Source organism: Moschus berezovskii, chromosome 23 (assembly GCF_049115385.1).
Source record: "Moschus berezovskii isolate FMDL1 chromosome 23, NW_MosBer_1.0, whole genome shotgun sequence".
Taxonomy (NCBI): Eukaryota; Metazoa; Chordata; class Mammalia; order Artiodactyla; family Moschidae; genus Moschus; species Moschus berezovskii.
The window spans coordinates 50,834,175-50,840,174 of NC_142482.1; positions in this window are offsets into that span (position 1 = coordinate 50,834,175).

Below are 6,000 nucleotides of genomic sequence, written 5' to 3' on the forward strand. Positions count from 1 at the left end.
TGATGTAATGCACCATTGCCAATCCAGACAACACCCTGAACAACCTTAGTACCTTCCTGTCATACTCAGCTAAGGACTGATGTCTCAGGGACATAAAAAAGAAAGTATTCATGAGTCTGTAAAATATAAACAGATTCTGGGAAGAAGGCAGTACATGAATCTCGAATCTCCATGAATCACCACATCAAAACAGACTGTATAGTGAAACCAAAACATGCGGATGGGGCTATGTTTACAAAACTAGATAATAGATAACGCCACAGACCCCCAAATACAAGAGTATGAGATCAAACCACAAATGCAAAATTGCATAATGTCAATGCCAGAAAAAATCAGATCTAAACTGTGAAGATACTAAGAAAATTATATAAAACGCAAAATAGAAATTGGAATTTAAAAACCTCAGAAAGTAACAATTGGGGAAAGAATTACAAATAAGAGGAAAAAGTGGTTTCAGATAAATACTGAACTAGAAGGAACACAGAAGTAAATACACATGGTGCTCAAGAAAACTAGACTTTGAAGATGAGATTTTAAATAAAACAAATGATTTTAGAGAAAAGATAAATATTGAGGACAAGTAAAGAAAATCCAACACATGGATTAAAAACTCTTGATAAAACCACAGCTAGCTAACAGATCATAACACATTATAATTCAAGAGAACCTTCCCTGATATAGAACATATGTACATATATTCTATTTATATGTATATTCATATGTGTATTTGAAGTCTCATGCTGAAAGAGTATACTGTATACCTGAAAACACTGAGAATAAACAAAATATATTCTAGGTAGTAAAATTACTATACATTTCTTAAAATGGTCATTTAGGTAAAAAAATATTTCTGAAAGAAAATTATTACCGTAAGACTTCAAAATTACTACTTCATGTGAGGAGAAAATGGTGAAATATTTAAAATACTCAAAGAAAGAAAATGAGGACTAAGAGCTCTGTGTCCAGCAAAACTGACTTTCAAATATTAAAGTGTATTTGTTATAAAAATGAAAGAACTCAGACTATCATTTATTTGAGTTTTTTTCCTGAGGAGTGAAGCTCAGTAACCAAAATTACTCACAGTGACTTGAAATATTACATTTAGAACCAAGACTGAAAGAAGGTTTGTCTCAGTCAGGGTCTAGTCAAGAGATAGAAACTACATAGTAATTTTAACAGAGGACTATGTTCGATACTGTGAAGAATTATTAATAGAACTGGAATAAAAGGAGGCTGACTACTCACAGGCAAAGAGAACACTTAGCATATAGGAGTGGCCAAGAAACACCCTGGCCCTGGCCCCCGACCCCACACCCCAGCTACCTCCTACTTGAAGATGGCATGATTGTGGCTCACTGCTGTGGCCCCCATCAGTCAGTCAGTTCAGTCGCTCAGTCGTGTCCGACTCTTTGCGACCACATGAATCACAGCACACCAGGCCTCCCTGTCTATCAGCAACTCCCGGAGTTCACCCAAACTCATTCCCATTGAGTCAGTGATGCCATCCAACCATCTCATCCTCTGTCGTCCCCTTCTCCTCCTGCCTTCAATCTTTCCCAGCATCAGGGTCTTTTCAAATGAGTCAATTCTCATCAGGTGGCCAAAGTATTGGAGTTTCAGCTTCAACATCAGTCCTTCCAATGAATACTCAGGACTGATCTCTTTTAGGCTGGACTGGTTGGATTTCCTTGCAGTCCGAGGGACTCTCAAGGGTCTTCTCCAACACCATAATTCAAAAGCATCAATTCTTCGGTGGCCTCCATGGAACCCACTAAATCCTCCCTGGAGTTCTTGGAGAAGCTATCTACAGAGAAGTGACTTTATCAGAGTTCAATGCAAGGTGCCCAGAGCAGCCACTTACAGGAAGGTGATATGCCTGCAGCATACCACTCCATGAAGCCATCTCAAAAATGGTATTTTGGGGGAAACTGCCCTGGGAAGCTGCTGCTTGCTGTGCGCACTCTTGGAAGGAACCACAGGCTCTGCAGGGGAACCCAAAGAGATAAGCACACAAGAATCAGAAAGAGAAGCCTCTTCCTTCTCCAGTACCTCCGCACTTCCACTCCCAAGAGTATGCTCCATTAACAAAGCCTAACATTAAACCAGCTGATACTGGAGAAGTATTTGCAGAGTTCAGCTCCATTATTGCACAGCAAACAAAGATTTGGAGCTGAGAGCCACAAAGAATATAATCGAGATGGATTTATAATCTGAAATATTGGTACAAAATTACTGTAAACCCGGGGAGGAGTTTGGGAAGAGCATTAGCAAAAATTTAACTTTTCAGTGTATTGATGATGGCAATATTAGAGGAAATAGCAACCCACTCCAGTATTCTTGCCTGGGAAATCGATTCCATGGAGAGAGGAGCCTGGCAGGCTATAGTCCATGGGGTTGCAAAGAGTCAGACACAACTGATCACACACACACACATATATACATATGTATGTAATATGGGGTGAAATGAGTAATTACCATGAGCATCATATATCTAGTTTCTTGCATTGTTTTCACTAGCAGTGTTCACTCTTACCAGTTGGACTGCAGTTTTGAAATACCAACTCCCACTTAAAGAAGCAAAGATTACTTGGAGAATCAGATGATTCTAGATCTGGGGCAGGAAATGTATAGAATCAACATAATATATCTTGTCATACCAGAGAGCAGAGGAACTACTAAAGACTTCCAGGGTCACGTCCAGAGGACCCAGGAAGGCTAACTTGAAGAAGTTCTCCATTGGTCAAAGATGGAACAATTTGAGTTTCAATAAGGGTAATAATTAGAATGGATTGAAACCATATAAATAAGTTTGCATACATAAATTCATAATAATGTGTAGTCTTACCAAAGAGGTTAAACCTGAATCTGATCAAGCCTCTGGATTCAACTGCCAATTTACAGGAAATAGAGAACAAAGACATACTGAAATACACCATTAGTGTGGAAGTTGCTCAGTCATGTCCAACTGTTTGCAACCCCTTGGACTGTAGTCCATGTAATTCTCCAGGTCAGAATACTGGGATGGGTAGCCTTTCCGTTCTCCAGGCGATCTTCCCAACCCAGGGATCGAACCCAGGTCTCTTGCATTGCAGGCGGATTCTTCACCAGCTGAGCCACAAGGGAAGTACCATTAGAGTACAATCTACAAAATCCAGACTGTGGGGAACACAAGTCAGACAGCTGAGTTCAGTAGAAAATTGTATGAAAAAGAGTGAGGAGAACCATTAGAGTAAAGGAAATAAAAGACATTAGATTAAAAGGCATCAAATTATCCTAAATGATACATTAGAACAGTTAGACTAATTGATTCAGGACATTACATTAACAAAACCTAGAGTACACATGCTTTTCAAGTGCACATGGAATATCCTCATGTTATTGCTCAGTTGTCAGGTTGTGTCCAACTCTTCACAACCCCATGGATGCAGCACACCAGGCCTCCCTGTCCCTCACCATCTCCCAGAGTTTGCCCAAGTTCGTGTGCATTGCATCTGTGGAATATCCTCCCTCATACCACATACTAAGACACAAAGCAAGCTTCAACAAATTTGAGAGTATATAAATTATTTCAGTCATCTTTTCTGACCACAAAAGCATTAAACAGCATGAAACTAGAAATCAACCACAGAAAAAGAAATGAGAAGAAACAGATTACATTGGGACTAAACAACATACTACTAAGAACCTAATGGGTCAACAATGAAATCAAAGAGGAAATTTTAAAATACCTTGAGACAAATGACAATGAAAACACAACCATACAAAATCTATGGGCTGTAGCAAAAGCAGTTCTTGGAAGGAAAGTCATAGCAATACAGGCCTTCCTCATAAAATAAGAAAGATCTCAAATAAACAACCTTACCTACTACCTAAAAGAATTACAAAAAGAACAAACACAGGCTAAAGTCAACAGAAGAGAGGAAATAATAAAGATCAAAGATGAAATAAATAAAACAGAGATTAAAAAACAATAGAAAAAAAGCAATAAAACCAATAACTGGTTCTTTAAAAGGGTAAACAAGATTGACAAACAGAGGTGTCAAAACTGACAGAGGCCAGGTTCACAGTGAAGAGAAGACCCAACTAAACAAAATAAATGAGAAAGGAGAAATAACAACCAATACTGCAGAAATACAAAAAACCCTAATCAAATATTACAAACAATTGCATGTCAACAAATCTGACAAGAGAGAAATGTACCAGTTTCTAGAAACATACAGCTCACCAAAACGGAACCAAGAAGAAATAGATAATTTTAACAGACTGAAAGTGAAATTGAATTTGTAATTACAAAAAAAACCAAACAAACCAAAACCTCTCCACAAACAAAAGTCCAAGACCAGATGGCTTCACAGGCAAATTCTACCAAAAATACCTTCTCAAACTCTTCTAAAAGACTGAAGAGGAGCGAATACGCCCAAAGACATTCTATGAAGCCACCACCACCCTGATACCAAAACTCGACAAAGACACTACCAAAAAAGAAAGTTACAAACCAATATCCTCGATGAATAAAGATGCAAAAATTTTCAACAAAATATTAGCAAACCAAATCCAACAACACATAGAAAAGATCATACCCCATGACCAAGTTGGATTCATCCCAGTGTCACAGGATGGTTCAACACACACAAATCAATCAGTGTGATACACCACATCAACAAAGGAAAAGATAAAAACCAACGATCATCGGAAAAGAATTTGGCAAAATTCAACATCCATTCATGATAAAAACTTTTTGCCAAAGTGGGTATAGAGGGAACACATCTCATCATAAAAGCTATTTACGACAAACACACAGCCAGTGTACTACCCAATGGTGAAGAGCTGAAAGCCTTCCTGCTAAAATCCAGACCAAAATATGAATGCCCACTGTCACCACTTCATTCAACGTAGGATTGGAAATCGTAGTCATAGCAATGAGACAAGAAATAAAAGGTATCCAAATTGGAAGGGAAGAGGTAAAACTGTCATTATATGCAGATGGCACAATACTATATGTAGAAAACCCTGAAAACTCCACAGAAAAAGTACCAGAACTGATAAATTCAGCAAGGTAGCCGAATACAAGATTAACATATGGAAGTTGGTTGCATTTCCTTACACTAACAATGAAATATCAGAAAGGGAATGTTAAAAAACAAAACCTTTTAAAATCATGTCAGAACAATAAAATATTTAGGAGTAAACCTGACCAAGGAGGTGAAAGACCTATACGCTGAGAATCATAAAACATTAATAAAGGAAACCGAAGATGATTCAAAGAAATGGAAAGATGTCCTATGCTCTGGGACTGGAAGAATTAATACTGTTGAAGTGGCCATACTATCCAAAGCAATCGACAGGTTTAATGTGCTCCCCATCAAATTACTCACAACATTTTTCACAGAACTAGAACAAATAATCCTAAAACTTACGTGGAACTGTAAAAGACTCAAGTTTGCCAAAGCAATCCTGAGGAAAAAGCAAAAGCAGGAAGCATAACCCTCCCAGAATTCAGCCAATACTACAAAGCTACGGTAACCAAAACTGTTTTTGTATTGGCACAAAAACAGACATATGGGTAAGTGGGACAGAATAGAGAGCCCAGAAATTAACCCACACACCTATGGTCAATTAATCTTCAACAAACGAGGCAAAATACACAATGAAGAAAAGACAGTCTCCTCAGCAAGCGGTGTTGGAAAAGTTGGACGGCTGCATGTAAATCAATGAAGACCACACCCTCCCATCGAAACAGAGCAGGACACTAGGGCCTTGCCCCCTCCCCCACAGTGTCCTCTGCCTGCCTTTTGTCTGTGGGAAACTTTAGTCAAAGAATAAGTTTCATCAGAGAAGAGAGAAATGTGGAAACAAAGGAAAAAAGTCAAAGGAAACTAAATAACAATAATGTAGTCATTAAGCATAGTCAAAGACCTTTAGTTCTTTCTCAAGGGCTGTAGATAAAATTCTGAACCATATCTTGTGACCTATCTTCTAGATGCTAAAACAGCAGGCGCA